Below are 23,597 nucleotides of genomic sequence, written 5' to 3'. Positions count from 1 at the left end.
TATTTATACTATGAAATTCTGTGTACTACAGTCATGTTAAAATCAAGGATTTGGGGATTCAGATAATCTTTTCTTTCTTACAATGCCTTGCAAGGGCAGACCACATGTCCATTGATTTCAGTATTTATTTATTTTCTTTATTATGGATCTTAAAATTATTTCAGAAATGAAGTGGAATTTTTTTGTTGTTGTTATTTATAGGTTCTTTCGATAGGGAACTGGCATTTAAAAGGTGAGCCATGAATAAGGCAAGAACTTAAACTTTGCCTCCCTCTTGGTCATAGGCTTTAAAGTCTACATATAATTGTTATTCCAGCTTTAAGGTCCCCTTTGACTAGGGTGACCATAAAATTTAATCTTTCAAACCAGGACAACTCTGAGAGTTAAAAGAAGCTAATAATAATTATGCCAAGAAAATAGACCCACAACAGGACTATCCCAAGAAAACTGGGGTGTGGGATCCACCTACCTTTGATCTGTGGGGACAAGCTAGGATTTAGTCAAAGATGCCTTGGTCTGCAGGGCATCATAAGCTGAAGATAACAGAATAGGTTCAGGTAACTAAATCTCACAAACTAGGTTATCTTTTTGTATGTTCTTTTTCCTGCAGAAACTTTAGCAAAGCTGGGTTTAGAGATTTAAGCCTTAGCCTTAGCTATTTTTGGGGTGTGTGTGCATGTGTGTGTAACATGGCATAGATTTCAACTGTGAAGAGTGCCTCCTAGGGCTGGCATGGAGAGGTGACAGGAAATTAGCAAGAGGAAAGAACATGTTGAAAGATAAGAGGGATGTTATCCTCCCTCCATTACCAACCAGAAAGGACTTGGACTTGACTGGATTAAGGAAGCATGTCTTACCGTTTAGCTTCTGAGCAATGATTATTTCCTCAGGCTTCCTTTGATCTCAGAAAGCAATGCTCTAGTGAGATGGCTGGAGTCTAGTGAGGTAGGGCTGAGAAAACTAGTATGATTTTATGTTATGTAACATATAGATGTAACATAATGTTCGGTGTGCTTAGTGTCAACATTTAAAAAAATTAATTGCCAAAATATAAACATTAACGTATTTCACATAAATGTATAGATTTCTGATTTTTTTTTTTGGAAAAACCAGGAAATCTGGCAACTCTGGGTCAGCAACTCCAAGAAGCAAATACTGGCTGGAGCCATATTTCATTGATTTATGTTGGCTATTGTCTATTGCAGACTTTCAATTTTGTGATCCCTATATTTTTACCATGCTGTATGTTGGAAATTTCCAAAATAAACAGGACTAAATATGGCAGATATATCAGGGTTAATGGTTTTCTAAGAAATCCCAGCTGTCATTATTCAGATCAGGTTATTGAACTATTTTAATTATTTTGAGGTAAAAGCAACATATAGTGAAATGCACAGATATTAATTGCAGGGTACAGTGATTTCCCAAATGCATATTTCCTTCTATTGAATATGCTAATCAAGATCTTGAACCTTTTCATTACCCTAGAAAAGTCCCTTTTATCCTCCAGTCAATACTCGCTCCTTCCACCCATAGGTAACTGTTGAAAGTTCTATTGCCATACTTTAACTTTGCTTATTTTAGGACTTTACATAAATAGAATCATACAGTATGAACTTCTGTGTTCAACTTCTTTCTTTTAGTTTTAGTGTAATGAAAAACATTTAGTGTAATGTTTTTCAGATTCAAGCATGTTGTCCAAAGAAGCAGTTGTTTACTCTTTCACACTGCTGAGTAGTTTTCCGTTGTATAATTATATCGTCATTTGCATTGAGGTTGTTTCCAGTTTTTGACTGTTTGGAATGAAGCAGGTGGAATATTCTTGTGCATGTCTTTTTGTGAATGGATGTCTTCACATCACTAAGGTAATCACTTGAGAGTGAAATGTTTCAATGACAGGGTGGTTATAAGTATAATTTTATCAGAAACTGCCACCATTTGTAGAGCAACCGTGCAGTTTTATACTCTTGCCAGCAGGGGATGAAAATTCCAGTTATTCCACATGCTTGGCGACAATTAATATTGCCAGTCTTAAATTTTATCTATTCCAGTGGATATGACTGGATCTTACAGTTTTAGTTTACATTTCCCTGATAACTAATGATACTGAGCATTTTTCATGTACTTCTTGGCTCTTCTACATCTTCCTTGGGGAGTGTGTAAGTCTTTTGTCCATTTTTATTGTATTTAACAACTTTTTTGATTTGTATAATTTTTTATATATTCTGCATACAAATCCTTTGCCATATATAATCGTGTGTATATATACACTGACTCATAGTACTAACCATCTAATTCTACATGGTTCTGTCTTAAACATTGTAAAAGAACCATACATAGAGGCAGATTGTAAATAATGTCAGTCTTAAAGTACATAAAGTGACAGCAGCATTGCTACAAGTTGTCTAGACTTGAAAAAATGGGCACAACACCTTCTGCTGTGATGGGCTTAAAGCTTGGAATCTGTGTCTGTAATAACAAGATAAGTCACAGGAAAGGCTTACACCTTTGTGTCTCTGCGTGTGTTTGTATGCTTGTCAGAGAGGTGGCTTCTAAAGTTTTGCCACTAAATAAAAGGAACAAGTTCAATTACGCAGCCCGTGACTGTACCTGTTCCTGGGGGCAGGCTGCTCTCCTTCGAGAGCCTTTGATCACCTTCCTGCCGTACACGAATGCAATTCACCAGAAGTGGTGTCAGCAGGACTCTTCACCCCGTGCTGATAATAGTGTCTCCTTGTAATGTTAAAAGATCATCTCCTTCTGTGGTTCTTGGGAGGGAGAAGCTGGCCTGAGGAAGCAGGCTGCAAGTTCTGCTTTGGTGAGCAAGGAAAAGCAGGAATGGGGCTGGTTTGGGTGCGTAATTGAAGAGCAAGTCCCAGAGTCTGGCAGCTCATGTCTATGAAGTGAATTCAGACTGCCACTCAATCCGTTAGTGCCATGGTCTTGCTCAAAAACTTCAGTGGTTCCCGATGTCCTAGGACATGGAGTTCATAGTCCTTCAACGTTAAGTACGGGCTGACGTCATTGGCCTCATTAACCACAGATCCAACCTCCAGACTAGATGCCACGGTTATCAGTGCTGCCTACCAAGTATTTCCACCTCTCCTCTTTCTGAACACATGGGAATTAGTGTGATCGTGTGACTTGCTTTGGTGAGTTAAACATGAGAGGAAGCGGCATCTATCACTTCTGGCAGAAATGTATGTGATTCATCAGGTCCCCTTTCCAACGGCATGTTAACTGTGGCATTCCAGTTGTGGCACTGCAGTGCGGGACACGGTGTTTCCCAGCTCTCCCAGGGGAGTGCTGAAAGTGTGCATACGATGGTGGGTAGAAAGATCAGGGGCTGGGAGTCAAGTCAGGCAGCTCTCAAGTAAAATCTGCACTCCATTACTCCTGTCTGCTGCCTTGTCTCTTTGGTTATTGAGTTCCACATCTGTAAAATGGGATAATTATATTTACTTTGTGTCTTAGTCTGTTTGGGCTGCTATAACAAAAATACCATAGACTGGGTGGCTTGAGAAAGAGACATTTATTTCTCACAGTTGTGGAGGCTGGGAAGTCCAAGATCACAGTGCCGGCAGATTCAGTGTCCATTACGGAGAGGTGGCTTCCTGATTTATAGACAGCCGTCTTCTTGCTGTGTCCTTACATGGCAGAAAAGAGCAAGGGAGCTCTCTGGGGTCTCTGTTACAAAGGCATTAATCCCGTTTGTGGTGGCTGCATTGTCATGATCTAATCACCCCAAGGGCCCCGTCTCCTCTAATACCATCACATTGTAGGGTAAGATATCAACATCTGAATTTGGGGGGGGCACATTCAGTCTATACACCTTGAAAGCACTAGAAACAGTGTTGAGGAACTCTGACGTGGTACGTTTGTGTTACACATCTGCTTTGTCAAGCAAACCAGTCGAACAGATTACTTTAAGTTGAATTTTTAAAAGGAATGATAGGCGAGGCAGGCTGAGAAAATCTGCATTTCTGATTTCCGGCTAGGGTTTTTAGTCATGATAAGAATATTTACCAAGTGTATTTTCATTTTTGAAAAGCTGTTTTTGTGAGGAGAATCCAAGATAGCATTTTATTTATCAAAAACAAAAGAAAAGTAAACAGTCTTTTATTTCCTAACAAATCATATTTGAGGCCAATAGGTTGGTAACCAAATGTAAACTGGGTGTTAACAGGACATAGTGACTGATGCCTAGGTCATGTACACTTACTAAATTGTCCCCTGGTGACTGGACTTAAAACACCTCCCCAAATCTCTAAGTTACATTGGGAGAGACACATTTTGACTTAGAGCATTTACAACTGACTTATCTTCAGCAGTTTTAATAATAAAGACAATTCTTTTTGTAGATTTTGCCTAAGAATCATGAGTTCTTCAGTGGAATTTAATCACTAAGAAAAAATTCAGTTGTTTTTGAAGTGAAGCAAACGTTTTATTTTTCTAATGTCACTAAGCAGAAAGAGATATAAAGAATTACAGTGAATTTTTAGACATTTCCAATGTAAAATATAATTATTTTATTATCAACATTAATTATCATGCTGCTCAATGACTTGACTCTCTTTTAGTGTTTACAGATTTCAGACTGTCAGGGAAATTACATATAATTTGTTTCCCAAATTAAATTATTAGGCAGTGACATGGCTTGTGCACTCAAAATTTAACTTGGAAAAGCATTTAATAATTAAAATGCCTATTATAGGGAAGAGGGAAAACATCTCCCCACATTTCCAAATTACGTTTGTTGGAAAAGCCAAGTTGAAAAAGTTTGAGCCTAACAAGAGATAAAAGGAAGGGAAGGAGGTGTTGTGGCTGAGGACTCTTTCAGAAGTCTGGCTTAGTATAAATCATTTATTTTTAGTATATAATTTAACCCTTAAAGTATAGAATATTATATCCTGAAGTCTGATGTAGTCACAAATGTGTCCTAATATTTACAAAAACTGCTGGCCTTTCAAAGAGAAGGGTTAATGGTGGTCATCTACCCAGTTCAGTTGGAGAATTGGAGGCCCACACAGAAAATTGTCTTGCTTTGCTTCGGACAGTGGCAGAGGAAAGATTAACTACCAGGTCTGTTATGTGTATTCCTGGCTTGGGGCTCTCTCAGCTGCACCAGGCCCAGGCATACCCTGAGCTGTCACGTTTCTGTAGGGCCAAAGCTATGAAAATGAATAAAGCAGGGCTCTGTTCAGGCATCAACTGAGTGACTGGTTTGCATCATCTATACAACCTCTTCTGACTACAGATGGCGTAATTTCTAGTGGAAGCTTTGTAGGATGAACACTCCATAGATTGGGCAATCTCCATCTTCTCCAGGGAACCAAACAAAAGCAAGCAACAGAGAGATGTAAAAATTAAAACCCAAAATCCATTGTCTGAGAACCTAGACAAGAGAATGAGAAATAATTTGTAAAAGGTGTCAATATCAGTTTAGTTTCATTCAAGAGACATTGGGCATGATCCGGAGAAGCAGAGGAGAGAGATGTTAGAGACAGAGATGGAGATGGGAGAGAGAACACACCCTGGAGAAGCAATTAGGTTCAGAGAAGCAGAAGATACTCTGTTACAAGCAAAACCCTACAGACCAGTTATTTGCAAAAAGCTGTGTTGCTTTGTGGCAGCTGAAGAGAAAGCCTTCTGCTATGTGAAAGGCTAGTGTGTGGCTCCTCCCCATGGACAGAAATTCCTTGAAAATAGTTGGTCCATAAAATCCCAACTCATTTAACAATGAGCAGCAAAAAAAGAACTTGCACAGCACCTATAAAAAGATATTATAAAAAATAGAAATTAGCAGTAACATTTATTGGCAAACAGTATTCACCAGAAAAATGTTACCCTGGGATAGATGAAAATTATGAATAAATATTTCAACATGAACGAAAAACCTTATGATCCAGTTGCTTCATGGAAGTAAAACCACACACACACACACACAAATCAAAGCAAAAACTCAGGGAAGAAATGATGAGACAATGAGAAGAAATACATATGAGCTAGTAGAATTCAGGAAATAAGTAGAAGAAACTATCACAAAAGAAAACAAAATTGGAAGAAGGCTAGTCTGACGTGCATTGTAGAAAACACAGTAAGATACATAGAAAGGAGAACTGAAAACAAATGGAAATAATTGAAATATGAATTAAAGAGAATTTTAAAAGGATTAAAAATATGTAGATCAAGAGGATAGGAAAAGGGGACCCAAAACAAAAGCATCACCATTAAGGAAAAAAATGATATAATAACAAAACCTAAGATGTAATTAAACAAGTCTTCCCTGAAATAAAGGAAACTTGAACCTATATGTTTGTGTCTATTTTTATTACAAAACAGTCAAAAATAACAAGTCAATAGGATAGATTTGATTTTTATATGATGCAGTGGACTGAATTGTGTTCCCTCTAAGTTCATATGTTGAAGCCACTAACCCCACAGTGTGACTGTATTTGGAGATAGCGCCTGTAGGAGGTAATTAAGGTTAAATGAGGTCATAAAGGTGGGGCCCTAAAACAATAGGATTGGCAACTTTTACAAGAAGAAGAGAGAAGTCTTTCCTTCTTCTGCACTCAAAGGAAAGGCCCCTGTAAGCCTTACCAGAAACCAAGCTGTGCCAGAACCTTGATCTTGGACTTTGCAGGCTCCAGAACTGTGAGAAAATTAATCTCTGTTGTGTAAGCCACTCAGTCTATGATATTTTGTTATGGCAGCCTGAGTGGAATAATACACATACTTTAAAAATTGGAGACTGTGTGATTTTTTCCCCCCAAATGTCCCTGGGATTGGCGTAAAAGACTATGGGGTTGGCCCTATGTTCTTGGCCACAAAATAATTTTTATGATTTCCTATAAAATTAGAAATAGTACAGACTGATAACATACTAAAGTGGGAAAGTAGCAAAAATAGAGAAGATAACGACCCTACCTTTAGAAAATTTGGAAAAAACCCCTAGACCTTAAACAATTTTCATTCAAGGAGGAGGTACAAGCCAAAAATTGTGGAGCAGCTATAAAATAATGATAATAAAAATATCACAGGATACAGCTAAACTGTTCCAAGAAGAATATACTGACTTAAATGTTAACATCAATAAAACTAGTATTAATGAAAATAAAGTATGAAATATTTGATTCAAAAAATCAGAAAAGAAACAACAAAATGAACCAAAGGAAAAAAGAAGGAGAAAATTAAATAGACGATAACAACAACAACAAACCCTCTTGAAGACAGGAAAAAATATGTAATACACAAAACTAAAAGCTGAGTGTCTGAAAAAAACTGAACCTACCAGTCATGTTTTTTAAAAAATAAAGGGCAGAAAACACAAGCATAAATAACTCGGATAATAAGGCAATTCAAGGGATCATAGGAAATGAATTTGATTCTAAGAAAACAAATATGAAAATATAGACAAAATAGATCATTTTTAAGTGAAATATAATTTATCAAAACATACCTAGATGAGACTATAAAATCTAAACAAACTGAATTTCATGGAAGGATGTAAGGGAACTTGACAAGCGGTTCTTTTCCCAAATTACTGTACCTGATGGTTTCATAGATGAAATCTATCAAAGCCATTAATAAGCGGAGATTCCAGTTTTTAAAAAAATTGTTCCAGAAAATAAAAAATGAAGAAAACTTGCAAATTATTTTAATGAAGCAAACATTATGTCAATGCCAATTCTTTAGACCAAGAATGTTTAAAAATGAAAACTGAAGAACCACCTCAGTTATAAATATTGATATAAAATGCTAAATAAAATATTAGCAAATAGAATCTAGTAGTATGTTAAAAAATACATTGAGTCCAAATGGTGTTTATTCTAAAAATGCAAGGATGATTCAATATTAGGAATTCTATGAATATAATTTATTATATAAATATTATAAAGAGAAAATATTATATCTGTAAAGTCATTTGACATCAAAAGCATTCTTATTAAAAGCTCTCAAGATCATAATAATGTCCTAGCCCAAATCTAGCATCATGCTTAGGTAGTAACAAAGTATTCTCTCTAAGAGTGAGGAAGAAGACAAAGATAGAATGTCACCACCGTTAGTTAATGCTGTCATACGGTGCCTTCACATGGAACTAAAAAAGAAAAAAAGACATAAAAATTGGAAAAAGCAGAAAAATCTCTGCCAATATATTTGTATACCTAGAAAAAATAAGAGAAACAACTAAAAAATTTCAGTGAGTGGGTGAGTTAAAAATTAACATGTACACATCAATGGCTTCTATATATACGCAAAACATTGTTAGCTGTCATTAAAGTATTACATTTTGTATTTGCAGCAGATTTTCGAATACCTGGGAAGGTTTCTGATTCTTGGAAGATGTAGTAGATGTAGTTCTTTTCCCTGTTCTTTTCACTGAGTCCCACAAAACACTCTGGCTATTATACGTAAAACACACCAGAAGGCTTCTGAGAGGTGGAGTGAAGAAGGCTGTCTGGATGAGGATCTTGGAACCATTTAGCATCCCAGTGGTGAGAGCTCAGGGATTCCTTTTTTTTTTTTTTCTGACTTGGAACAAAGAACTGGTAACCCCAAAATGCCAGATAAAATAAGGCCCCACAGAAGCCTACTCGCTCCTGCTAAAGGGTGAAGAAGGGTGTAACCTAGCGAGATGGAAAACTCTTAGATAATAACCTGTCTACTCCAGCCACCATCATATAGAAGAACTATGTCCACCCGCAACCCCCACCCGCCAGTGCCGGCAAAGACAGAGAGGAGACCCTGGATTTCCAAACTCACCAGGCTGATCTGAGCATCCAAAACTGCCCGCCCACTCCTGGCTGGGTGTAAGAGAAGACCAAACAGGGATCTGGGACTTCCATCCCCCCAGGAGATATTCTCTGCCTCCCTGCTGGGGTGCTGTCAGAGGAAGCCTCATTGAGCGAGAGTCAGGACTTTCACCTCCATCCAGTGACAGCGAGGCCACCCCCACTGCGCTGTCAGTGGAGACCAGGTGGGACCCTATTCCTAGTTTGCTGAGAATACATGTAGAATTTTGTCAAATGCTTTTCCTGCACCTATTGATATGACATGATTTTCTCATCTCTAGCCTGTTGATGTGGTGGATGACACGTACTGGTTTCTGAGTGCTGAACCAGCCTTTGATATTTGGAATAAATCCCACTTGGTTATGGTCCATATGTTGTTGGATTCAATTTGCTAAAGTTTTGTGGAGAATTTTTACGTCTGTGCTTGTGAGCGCAATTGGTCTGTAGTCTTCTTGTAATTTCTTGATCTGATTCTGGTATTAGGGTAATGCTGGCCTCATAGAACTGTTCCCTCTGCTTCTGTAATCTGGAAAAGATTGTAGAGAATTGGTATAATTTTTTTTCCCTTAAATGTGTGGTGGAATTCACCTGTGAAACCATCTGGATCTGGCACTTTTCTGTTTTGAAAAGTAATTAATTATTGATTCAACTTATATAATAGATACAGGCCTATTCAGAAAATCTATTTCACCTCGTGGCAGTTTTTTATAGATTGTCTTTCAAGGAATTGGTCCGTTTCATCTAAGAATAACCAAAAACTCTATAAAAGAAAAACAAGAAGGGGAACCAGAGCTATCACATGAAAAATAGGCCACATTACTCGAGGTATTAAACAGGATGACACTGGAAAATGAATAGTCAGGCAGACCAGTGCTATGAAACAGAAATCAAGAAATGGACTCCTTATGTGTCATAAAGGTTTAATCTCAAGTTAATGTGGAAAAGATAGACCAGGAGGGAAATAATATTGGGATAGGTGAAGATCCTAGTATATTTTACAATATTTAGCATGAAAATTGCAAAATTATTAAAGTAAGTTTGAAAAGTGAAACCCATAATAATAATAGAAAGAAAGCAAGAGAGAATTCTGTTCAGTTTGGACTGGTTAAGTCCTTCCTGCCTGGCACAAAATGAAAAGGCTGTAAAAGATTTGTAAACAAATTTAATTTGTGTACAAAGTAAAACATAATATTCTGCATGGCAAAAATGCTGAAAGTCAAAAATACAAATGACAAACCAAGAATAATATTTGCAAGTCACATCACTGATAAGTGGTTAATTTCCCAAATACAGAGTTTTTAGAAATTGGTTAAAAAAAGAGCAACAAGCCAAAAGTAAAACAGGCAGAGAAGGAGAACAGAAAGTTCACAGAAGATGACTTCCAAATGGCTTTTACACATATGCAGTGATGCACCATCTGATTCATAAAAAGAAAAATAGAAATAAAAACCAAAGGTGCCATCTTTCCCTATAGTATTGGCAAAAATCTAAAAATTTGATAACACATGATACTGGTGAGGCAGTGGAGGAAACATACCTTCCTTACTGGTGGGAATGCAAATTAGTGCAATTACTGTAGAGACAGATTTGGCAGTATATATCAAACTTACAAATGTATTTATCCTGTCACCCAGAAATTCCACATCTCAGTGTGTATCCTGTAGATACAGTCAAACATGTTCAAAATGACATCTGTACAAGATTATTCACAGCAGCATTATTTATAATAGAAATATAGAAACATCTTAATGCCATCAACAAGGGACTGATTAAATTAGTCATGCTATATACTTGTAATGGGACATTGTGTTACTATAATATGAAAAAGCTATCTAGAGATTAATGTAGAAAGGTCACTGGTATACATTATCAGGGGAAGAATTATGGCAGGGAAATAAAAATATATACACACATACACATACATATGTGTGCATGTATACGTATATACATACATGCATATAGTAAGCCACTGTTTTCTAAAAGTGTAAAAAATAGATGTGTGTGAATCTGTGTGTCTCTGTAGTATGTATAATTTCTATATTCATAGATTAATTTACAGATTATCTGGAAATAGAAATATTAAACTTATAACAACACTGTGGCAAGACAGGGAACTGGGTAAGTGGGGTGAGGGGGTAAAGCTATGTTTTACTGAATAACATTTCATATTTTTGGTGTTTGAACCATGTACGTATCTAAACACAAATTTTTAAAAAATCTACAAAATAGAATTAAAACAAATTCTAACATGACTTTCTGAGCTTCAGTTTACTCTTGAGACTGTAGTGGTGGCATTACAGCAATGCTTCTCACGTGGCATCCTGTGAAACCGTCATGCTTTTGGGTCCACCAAGAAGTCTGAGCAGTGTGGAACTCTAGACTTTTCTTCACCATTTCAACAGGAACAGCAGTGTGTGTGTTTCTGTTTGAAAGAACTGCACCGATGATTTAAATAATACTTGAAAAAACTGGACGATAGAGAACCACCATAAGAGAATTCTACTTGCTGCTTCTGACATAAGTTGGAAAATCTAAGTAAGAATGGGTGGTTTCTTAGGTCAATTGATGTACTGTCATAGACACATTGAAAATGTTTTTATAGATCTCACACGAACAAAGATAACACAACATGATGACCTCCACATCTCTTAGGGCACTTTCCACAGCTCAGAAATCCTGACTCGAACAAGCTTAAATGGTCTGGGTAGTTGTTATTTCACCTAACAGGAAATGCAGAGGATCCACAGGCATCAGGAGTGTTTCAGGCACTGGTTTAATTCTGTCTGCCTGCTCTGCCAGCCTCATGTACAGCTTCATCCTAGGACAGGGGACCCTCAGATCTTAATTGTGGTCAGGACGATGTGCTTTCTTATTATGTCCAGGGGAAAAGAGAGAAGTGTGCTTCCTGACCAGGGAGACGTGGGCGACAGTGGTTAGAGCAAAGCAAGTTGCTGGCACGTGTGCTGGGTGTATTGCTCCCTGTCGGGTCAGTTCTGTGGTTCCCTTACAAAGGGAACAAATTTAGAACAGATGTGACAGAGCTAACATCTATCATGTTTAATGGAGTTTTACAAATTGGTAAAAACAAACAAAAGAGACAGTGTAATAGAAAAATAGGTTAAAAATGAATAAGTAACTTACAAATGAACAAATACAAAAGGCCAATAAATATATAAGAACATGTTCATGTTCACCAGCAGTGAGTAAAGTATAAATTAAAGCAGCCGTTAACTTTCCCTTTATACCTATCTGATTGTCAAAAACTAAAATGAATGAGAATAATAATTTTAGGTGGGAAAGTAGGGAAATGTGTATACTCATAAACTTCTGAAATGTGAATTGCTACATACTTTTTTGGCAAGTAATTTGACAGCATCCTCTGAAATTAAAGTTACAGTCTTATGGTCTGTTGCAGCTCTCACAGTGGGTAACTTTTGTCAGTCCATGTGGGCTCCTGGAGAAAGCCAGGCCCTCAGTGTATACGTGTTAGGGCAAAGAGGGGCAGGAAATCAAAGGAAACACCAAAATTAAATTTTGGGGATCTGATCCCACCATATATCATTTCAGAGTATGTTGGGTGGTTGTCATATTGACTCAGCCTGCACATTTATCAAACCCCTGATATACACCCCGTAAACCACTCAGTTTTAGGCATAGAGTAACAAAGAGAAACTGCCTTCCCCTTCCCCGTGCCCAGGGAGTGAGTGTTTGGAGCAACGGTGTCATTTGGAAGAGGACAGATTCCACTGGGCTTGCTGTCCAGGCTCCTCAGTGGTGCCAGGGTTGGGGGCTACATCTCGGTTTCTTCTTCCCTGGACCATCTCCAGCTTCTCTGTCATTCTTTCCATGCCCTCGGTTTATACACATAGGTCTGAACCTGAAATCCCCAGGATCCTGTCATTCTTCCGTCCCTGCTCTGCAGACACCTCTGGGTTTCCGTGAAGCATCCCCCAGTCTGACTCTTCCAAAACGTAGCCCAAGTGGACTTTCAGTTTTCCCACACTGGATTTGGCCTCAGATGGTTAATTCTAGTAAAACTCTTTTAGAATGAGATTCCTTTGTGCTGTCTCCTTATCTGCTTATCATTCTTACCAGCCCATCTGAAAAACATTTTTCAACTCTACCAGAAAAAAAGATCTAAAATCCGCTTTCTTTTAAAATGCTTACTTCCCAATAGATTCTCACCCTCAGTGTGTTACTCCTAATGACAAAGAACCTTTTTAAAAAGCATGTATGTATCTCTGTTGCCACTCCTTTTATTTAAAAAATCTGTATCTCCACAGAAATACTGAACAGAATAGGTGCTGACCTATAGGCGGGTGCATTTGAGAAAGAGCTTGTTGTTACCTTTATAGTTTCCCTGACAAGTACCTCTATCCTGAAGGAATTTCAGAGAGGTGTAGGGTCATATGCCTTATTTTCTGGATACAACTGAAGAAAGGAGGCTAGAAACTCAGCAGCAACTGAGTAAGCTGTGCCGGGGTGACTTTTCCAGATGTCTTTGGGCTTTGCAGGTTGGTACTGTCTTTAGGGAATGGCTTGGATTTGATTTAACATTTTCTAAATTGGTTCACCCACCTTTGAGTTTGGAGGATGTATTGCTTCGTGCTCCCTCAGATTAATGTACTGCCAGCAGGTCCGACGCTCCCATTTCAGGAAATTCATTAACACATTGGGAAATCCGGAGACCAGGTGTGGCACCGAAAGGTTAATCTATCCTCCTTCCTTCCTCATAGCAACTTCATCATGAATTATATTCTGGTCGTTTAAAGTGAACAAATGAAGGCAGTATAACTTCCTGTGCTTAAAAGTGGAATTCACATGCTCCTCGATTTTAGTTAAGATACAGAGACATTGTATGTGTGTCTCACACATCCCATAATTCCTAAACACCTTAAATATGTGTGTATCATGATTTCTTTTAACTTTTTAAAGTGTGTACTCTTTGGTTTCAACTCACGAGTAAAGAGAAATCGTCAGGCACCACCCCAGAGGGACTTTCCAGGCCATTCCAAAGGCACAGAGGGAAGAAAAACCCTCAGAGTTTGAGGAGGAGAAATGGACTTTGCCTTGATGCCTTTGATTGGGGTGAATTTATTGCAGCACCTTAATTTTGTCTGGAGTTTCTGGCTGTCATACCCCTCATTCCTAAAGATGGTTACATTTCTTCTTGCTTTATTTTAGCACATTTTCTATCTACAGCCGAGAAACAGTGGTGACTATCTTGACCATGGGGTTCCATTATTTCTTGCTTCCCCCATGGAAGTGAACCCTGGGTCAGTACAGCACAGAGCACCCGGCTTCTTCAGCCCTCACAGACTCAGGCCTACTGCCAAGAAATGGGAATTTATTTTCTCTCCCTGTTACCTATTTCCTTCCACACCTCTTTCAAGCAGCCTCTCTCCCAGCCTTACCCAGCCTAACCTTATTTTAGAGATTATCAGGTTTACTTTTTGATTTTACTGCTTTCCATTCAAATTTTGCCCATAAAACTACTTTACTATTACAGAATGAAATATTATTTTCATTACTTTCCTACCCTAAATATGCAGAGCAATAACACACTTGTGATATATGGGAAGCCCTATATTAAAATAAATACATGATAATACCTAATAAGAATGTATCATTTTAATGAAATATTTTATTTCCTCTTTTGTTACTTACTGTAATTTGGTTTAATTTGGCTCAACTAACCTTTTTGCCCACGTGTAATTCTTAAAATGCATTCTTACGAACACTGCATATTAAAGAAAGAAAGGAAGAAAATAAACCAGTCAGCATCAACTAAGTATCAAGGTGAACATAAGGTCAGGTTCAAGTTTGGAGGGAAAGAAGAGGAAAAGTACAAAGAAATTTAATGTGAAAATCTCATCGAGGAAATGTGCACAGCATCTTGGGCAAAATGTTTTCACCAGGACAGACTGTTATCAGTGATCTCCATCTGTACTCGTGTATCCAAATTCTGCTGCTGCTGAGATTGGGGGATAAAGGAGCATGCGAGGACCCAAGAACCTGTCTTTTTCACAGACATAGAAGTATCAGAGGAAAGACCTCTCAGCTAGCCTATCTGGATAGGAGAGCTAGTTCCTTTCCTTTTCAGCCTAATCATTAAAGTGAAAAATGCTCACTCATGTAGCAGAACAACTCCACAGGCCTGGCTTATTTAATAGAGTCTTAGTAATTTATATTAGTTCTTGAATACCATCCAGGTCCTTAATGATGATATTTCTGAAGGTGACAAGCTTCTGTAGCTTGGAAAAGTTCATTGCAGTCTCTGGTGGTTGTGATTTCATCCTGATAAAATGATCATTTGTACACAGGCCTTTTAGCTATGGTCTAGTTTCTTTCAGATTCTGGAACCTGGGGCTCTGATCATGTGATTTGGAGAATCCTGTGGCCTAGAGTGCTAGCTCTCAGACTCTGGAGCAGTCAGCAGCACCCACAGGCTAGTTATGCACAGCTGCTGAAAAGGTCCCTGTCCTGATCCTGACACCTGTGAATACTCATGGCAAAGCCAACTTAAAGTTGCAGATGGAATTAAGGTTGCTAATCAGTTGACCTTAAAATAGGGAGATTCTCCTGGATTGGCCCAGTGTAATCACAGGTCTCCTTAAGAGCAGAAGAGGGAGGCAGAAGAGGAGGTCAGAGTGGTAGTATGTGAGAAGGACCTGATTCACTGCCGCTGGCTGTGAAGATGGAGGAAGGGACTGTGAGTCAAGGAAAGCAGGTGGCTTCTAGCAGCTGGAAAAAGCAGGGAATCACATTCTTTCCTAGAATCTCCAGAAAGCTTAGCTCTACTGACACCTTGATTTTAGCCAAGTGAGACATATTTTGGAATTCTAACTGATAGACTGTCAGATAACAAATCTTGGTTGTTTTAAGCCAAAACAAAGCAAAATTAATTAAAAATGCATTTGTAGAATCCCTCCCCCAGAGTTTCGGAGTTTCTGCTTTAGGGGTGGACGTGAGAATGTACATTTCTGACAAATCTCTAGGTGAAGATGATACCTATGCTAGTATCTGGAGCCAAATATTAAGACTCTAGAAAAAAAGAGGCTTCAGCTAGTCTGAGGATTTCAGAGTGAAGGATCTCACAGAAGAGCAGTGACTGCTAGCTAATTAGCTACTTACCGTGTGGAAGAAGAATGAGGTTTCAGTGTGGTGCTGGGCTAATACCACAGAAACTGTCCACCCTCCTCCCGCTGCACTCTCTGCTATGTGAGTTTTGGTTCATTTCTCTTTCCCATTCTGTGGCTTTTTTTCTCTTTTGCTTTATTATTTCCAAATCATAGAGACTTGAATTTTAATCCTGACTCTATGTGGACAGATACTAGTTATATAGCTTCTGGCAATTTACTGAATTTATGACTTGCCTTTAGCTTCCCCAAGATTGCCACATCAGGCTTTGCAGAAATTTACATATTCACTGAAGGTTTGTAGCACTTTGCAATGGGAATTATAACACAAGGTGGTCAAGTTTAAAGTTCTTGCTACATGTCTTGCCTGGGAGACCAAAGACAGCCGCCTGAGAAGTCAAGCCATTTGTTAACCTGCTCCTCTGACCAAGGTTTATGTCTTTTTATTGAAAGAGTTTATCTTCTGACAATCCTAACCCACCTTCCTGGGATCTTCATGCCCACCCATAGGAGACCAAATACTTGGAAATATTCCTTATCCCACGTCTGGACTTTGGGAGGAAGGATCAGTGGTGCCTAAAAACTCTTGCTAGTCGCAGAAGAGGGATCGAGTGGAAGCAGGAAAAACTCTGATGCAGGACCGCAGTGGTCCCCAGGTGGGAGGTCCCCCAGTGCCCAGGGGTCTTCCAGCTTGAGTTGCAAGGGTATCTATTTCTTTAAAATTAAACACATATGTTCACTCCTCTCCCAATAACAAACACTCTCCAGGACAATTCAGTCTAACTCATATTGAAAAAAGAAAATATGCTTGTACAGCCTCATAACTCTGAAGCAGGAAATAGCGTTCTACTCCCATGAAACCAATGGGTCATATTTATGCTCTGAATATTATTTGCCTCTTCGTTGCTTCTACTTGGGTGCCTACTGGAATAAGACTGGGCCCCCATTACCCTTTAACGTCTGCTTCCTTATTTCAAATTAAAAATGCCTCTTCTACCAAGGGCTGGATTGAGTTCTTGAAATGGCTTTTATTCTCATCAGTCTTTATCTGGGGATGGAGTCATTATTGCAGTTACAGGAACATTTCCCTTTCCCCAAACAAAGAGGTAAACTTACTGTGGGTACCTCGTGATGTTTTCCCTTCTACCCTTGCCCTCTATTGTTAACATACTCTCCAGAGTGATTCTTTCCATTCTTTTGAGCTATAATTTATATACATATATATACATTTAAGTGAATAGTTCAATGAGTCTTGACAAATGTATACACCCAGATTACCATCACACCACCTGTAATATACATTTCTATGGTTCCAGAAAGTTCCCTTGTGTCCCTTTGCACTCAATAACTCTTCCCTCTTGGCACCAAACAGTCATTGATTTTCTTTCACTAGAACTGGTTTTGCCTATTCTAGAACTTGTCTGACCTCTTCTGTTCAACATGTTTTAGAAAATCACCCATGTCACTGCTTATAACAGTAATTTCTTCTTTTTATTGTTGACTATGATGCCACTGTATGATCATTCTGTGATGTTTTTATCTGTTCCCTTGTTGATGTACACTTGGGTTATTTTCTCTTTGGGGCCCGTGTGAACAAAACTGTTGTGAACATTCTTGAGCATTTTTTGTGGCGGGGGGTGGGTAGACATATATTTTAATTTCTCTTGGGTAAATACCTAGAAGTGTAACTGCCAAATCATGTGATAAGTGTGTATTTAACTTTATAAAAACTGCTGAACTCCTTTCTACAGTGGTTGTACCATTTTATAATCCCACTAGGAATGTATAAGAATTTGGTTGCTCCATATCCTTGTCAATACTTAGACTTTTCATGCTTTCAGTTTTGGTCACTCTAGTGGTATCTCACTTTTGGTTCTAATGTGGTTATGATGACTTAATGATTGTGCATCATTTCATGTGCTTATTGCTATGTTATATCTTCTTTTGTAAAATATCTGTAAAAGTCTTTTGTCCATATTTGATTGTGTTATATGCATATATATTTTGTGATTATTTTATTCTAGTGAATGTGGCATGGCTTTTTATTTTCTTAACAATTTCTCTTGAAGAGGTCTTAAATTTGGATAATATCCAATTTATAACTGATTTTCATATATACTTATCTTGTATCTTGTGATCTTGCTAGATTTGCTTATTAATTCTAGTAATTTTTTTGTGGATTCCTTGGTAGTTTCAATGAGATAAACATTTGACAATACAGATGGTTTTACTTCTTTTCAATCTTTATGACTTTCCTATTTCTTGTCTCATTGCACTGGCTGAACTGCTAGTACAATATTAAATAGAAACACGAGAGTGAATATTTTTGCCTTATTCCTGCTCTTGGTGTTCAGTATCTGATCATTAAATATGATTAGCTGTTTTTATGTTTGCCCTTTATCAAGTTAAGAAAATTCCCATTTCTGGATTGCTGAGTTTTTATTATAAATGTATGAATGTTTCCAGTGCTTTTTATGAAAGTACTGAGATATTCATTTGATTATTCTCCTTTGTTCTGTCAAAATGGTGAACAACAGTGATTAATTTCCTGAAGTTTAAATAAACTTGCATTCATAGGATAAACCCCACTTAGTCATGAAGTACTATCATCTTTGGTATATATATATATATATTGCTGAATTCTATTTGCGAAGATTTTGCTGAGAATTTTTGCATAAATGTTCTTGTTGGGTAATGGTCTATTATTTTCTTCTGATATCTTTGTCTGGTTTTGTTATCAGAGCTGTACTGTCTTCATATAATGAATTGGGAAGCATTCCCTTCTCTAATATGTGAAAGATCTTGTGTAAAATCGGTGCTATTTCCTCCTTAAATGTTTGATAAAATTCAGTAGTAGAACCATCTAGCTCTGGATTTTGTTTATTGGACTAATTTTTCTTTTTATTATAAATTCAATACCCTTAATAAATATATGGCAATTTGCCATTTTATTTATTCTTGAGCTAGCTTTGGTAAATAGTACTTTTCAAATAATACGTTCATTTGATCTAAGTTATTAAGTTTATTGACATAAAGCTGTTTATTTTATTCATTTATTATCCTTTTAGTATAATTACAATCTATAGTGATAGCCCATCTTTTATTACTGACACTGAATTTATCTTCTCTTTCTTGATTAATATTTAAAGGTTTATATCAATTTCCTTATTTCAGAGAACCAACTTTGCCTATGTTATTTCCTTTATTGTTTGTTTGTTTGTTTTAATTTCATTGATTTCTATTCTTAAATTTATTGTGGTTTTTCTTCTAATTATTTTTGGTTTAATTTGCTTTTATTTTTCTAAAATATAGATGTAAATCATTTATTTTAAACTTTATATTTCTAATATAGTCTTTTAAGATTATAAAGTTTCTATTTTAAGACTATGATGTTTCTCTTATATATGTTTTAGCTTCATCTCACAAATTTTGAAATGTTGTGATTTTATTGTTATTTTGTGTAAAATATTTTGTAATTTCTGTAATGATTTCCTCTTTGGTCCATGGCTTATTTAGTGTTCTGTTACTTAATTTCAAAATATTTTGGATTTTACTATATATAACTTGATTTTGAATTTAATTCCATTGTTGTCATAGGACATGCTCTCAAGATTTCCATCTTTGGAATTTACTGAGACTTCTTTCATGAGCTAGCCTATGGTCTGTGTCAGTGAGCATTCCATGTACACTTGAAAATAATTGTATGCACTGCAGGTGCTGGGATTGTGTTCTATAAATGTCAGATCAGGTTAGCTGATCCTGTTGTTCAGATCGTCAGTATCCTTTGAGTTTTTGTCTACTTGTTCTATCAATTATGAAGAGAAAGCTGTTAAATATCTACAAGTATGATTTTGGACATTTTGATTTTTCCCTTTAGTTTTTTTTCATATATTTAGAAGTTCATTATTTAGGTATATATACATTTAGGAATATTATTTCTTACTGATGAATTGTCCCTTTCATCATTATGAAATATTCTTGGTCTTGAAGTCTACTCCTTCCTATTCTAATACAGTATGCCAGCTTTTTATACATCCTGGTTTCATGCTACATATTTTTCCATCCTTTTATTTTCACTCTATCTGTGTCTTTAAATTTAAAATTTATTTATTTATTTTCTAGGGAGCATATCATTGGGTCTTGCTTTGTTATCCAGTCTGAAAGTTTCTCCACTTTAATTGGAATGTTTAGTATATTTACATTTAATGTATTTTTTGATATTGATGAGTTTAAGTGTACTATTTTACTGTTTTTCGTTTTTGTTTCTCTGGTCATCCTTTCCTGCCAAAGTTTGGGTTCATCAATTTTTTTTTGTAATTTCAAATTATGGAACACAAATTAGGGAATATAATTTTGGAATACTTTTTTTTTTGTATTTCAATTTATGTCCTCTGTTGTCTTTATAAGTATAATTATTTTGATTATTTTCTTTAGTGGCTGCACTAAGTATGTACTAACAATACATAACCTTAACTTATCAAAAATATATTTAGTGTTAATAGTGTATCGTTTTGCATTTTATACCTCACTTTCCATTTCTACTTTCAAAGTAGCACTTCACTGTCCATAATGTAATATCCTAACAATAATATAATTCCATTTATTTGCTCCCTACTTTGTGCTTTTATGTTTACATTTTAATTTATTTAATTTCTACATGAATTACTGATTGCAGCTTAAAATATTATTTTTACTTTAATCTTTTAAGGAAATTCCAAGAATTAAAAAAACCCACACTTTTAATTTGCTCACTTATTTAGCATTTCTTTTTCAGTATGTCTCACAGGTCTAGGTTTCCTTCTGCTTTATTCCCTTAAGTTAGAAAAATATCCTTTGAATTTTTTTTTTCTGTAGTGCAGACATGCTGGTAACAAATGAAGAATACTTTATTTCTATATAGTATTCTGGGTTGAAACTTTTTCTTTCAGAATATCAAAGAAGTTGCTTCATTGTCTCTTCATTTCCCTGTGTATTCTGACGAGATGTCAAACATCATTGACATTATTCTTCTCTATGTCTTGTACCTTTTAAACTTTGGATGCTTTCATGACTTTTCTATTTTTTAAAAATGTTTTTCAGAAGTTTCACTGATACAGGGTTAGGAGTTGCATTCTTTGTATCTATTCTGCACAAAATTAGATGAACTTGTTGGATCTTTAAGTCAGTGTTTTTTTTTTTTTTCTTTAATCAAATTTAAGAAATTTATGTCCATTAATTTTCTGTAACTTATTTTTTTCTCCATTATCACCTTCTTCTTTTTCTGGGTCTCCAGTTACACACACTTTAGCCCATTTGATGTTGTCTCATAGTTACTGAAGCAGTGTTTATTTTCCTGTATCGTTGGTCCCTTTTTTCTTCAGATTGGACAGTTGCTACTGATGTGTCTTCAGTTTGTTCAAATTTTCTTGTTTTATATTCAATACACTGTTAAGCTCATCCATTAAAACTTTGATTTCAAATACTGTATAGTTCTATAGATAGTTCTATAGTATCTACCTATTTTCTTTTTTTCATTTCTCTGCTATTACCTTTTTTCCTTTGGAGCACCCACAGTTACACATTCTGTCATGGCTCTAATAGTCTCTGGCTTGTAGCAACTTTATTTTTGTTTGTTTTGCCATGGAACTGACTCTTACTCTTCTGAATGATAGTTCAACCCAATATAATCCACATTTTTACAATTATTACTTTACTAAACAAACTAAAATTTAATTTACTTTAAAAAGTGTCTGAGATACTTGGTAGGTAGGAAATTCAACGATTGTTTCAACTAGGTCTTTACCTTAATACCTTAATGCCTAGTAGGGGAATTAGACAAATTTATCAGGCATTTTCCATATCTGAGGCAACTCACCTCAGCTCCATGTATTTCTCACCAGCAGGCTAGCTTGGACTTGTTCTTGTGGTTATAGCAGACATAAGACAGCAAGCTTCACTTAGTAAGCTTTTTTCTAGCTGCTGTTTATGTCACATCTGCTAATATTTCATTGGCCAAAACAAGTCAAATGGCTATGCCCAGTGAAAAGAAATGGAGTAGATCACCCCACACGTGGGGTCAAGGTATTGCAGTTACTTGGTAAAATGTAGGGGTACTCAGAGGATAAAGAATGGAAACCATCAATACAACCTACCACTGTCTGCTCTTATGACCACAAATTTTCCCATCTTGTCTGAATGCAAAATATTCTTATCTTTATCTCAGATACACCAAAAGTATCCAATCAACACAGTGAGCTCCAAGTCCAGGATATCATTTTTATCAGGTCCAGATGTGACTCCTATTGATTCAAAAATCTTTGAGCTAAAATGATAAATTATTTACCACCATACATCCAACATATAATAATGAAACAAGTACAACATAACCAACCAAACCCTCCCATTTGAAAAAGAGATCATGAGGCACTTTGACAATGGTCCATAGAAACTTTGAAATTCCACTGGTCAAATACTGGCAGGTCTTTCTATTCTGGGACAGAAAATGTTCCTTAATCAGGCTCCAGTCTGCTTCCTGATCTAGGTTCTCAGTCCACTATTCTCCATGGTTTGTCTTTGCTCTCTGGAACATCTTCCTTTTCCATGAATGTCCTTGGCCACTTCTGAAGAGGACATTAGAGAATATACCCTTTGACCAATAATTTTTTTCAACCATCTTCCTGCCTGTAGGAAACTGGGAGCCCAGAGGCCCTTTTCTACATTGTGAACAGCTTAAGTCACTTTTACCACAAGATGGTAACTCTTTTGCCTAAAGTTGTCTCAGACTGTGGGTTTTCAATATATTTGGATTCTGTTTCACTCTGTGTGACAGACCACATCTACAGTTCTTTTTGAGACATTTCTATCGATCTAGACTCAGTTACTGTTGCTTTGGGTATTTCAGGCTATTTTGGGACAAGGAACTTAAGACTTGTAGAAGCCCTTTTATCCAGCTGAAATGATCTATTAAGCACCACCTTAAACCTTTCAGAGATCGTAAGATATCTTCTTACAGCTACATATTAGACTTCATGAGTAAATTATAACATCTTATTGAAGAACACAAAATGAAACCCAAATATATGGAGAGGTATATACCACATTCAGGGTGAAATATTTAATATTTACGAACTATTCTATAAATGCAGTGCAATTCCAATCAAAATTCCCAAATAATTTTTTTGCACTGAAGTTGTGAACAGAATTTTAAGATTCATATGAAAGGGTAGATGTTTAACTGTATGTAAGATCATTTTGAATAAGAATAATAACAGGGACCTGCCATATCAGATAACAAAACATTATTATAAAATTGTAGTAAATTATGTAACATAGTATTGGTGTAAGGATATAGAAACAAGATCAGACAAAATGATCTAAACTCACTTGTCAACATATGTGTGATTTCACTGTATGTAAGAAACGCAGAGAGTAATTGTGAGTTTAGGTAAAACTATAGCCATTCTAAATGTCAAAATGGTTTATTTCCGTAAGTATCTTTGCATAGCCAATCTCTGTATAATCTCCTTCATATATTCCACAGCAGTGAAGCTTATTGCTACATTAATTGTGGATGGCATTTAATAAATACTTGTTGAATTGAATTCAGTGTACATATCAAATGCCTCCATTTCATCACCCTTCGTTTCCCAAACTATACCTACTACTGTCACCTGTGCAGAAGAAA

Source organism: Camelus bactrianus, chromosome 4 (assembly GCF_048773025.1).
Source record: "Camelus bactrianus isolate YW-2024 breed Bactrian camel chromosome 4, ASM4877302v1, whole genome shotgun sequence".
NCBI classification, from domain to species: domain Eukaryota; kingdom Metazoa; phylum Chordata; class Mammalia; order Artiodactyla; family Camelidae; genus Camelus; species Camelus bactrianus.
Note: the sequence above shows the minus strand (reverse complement) of the source record.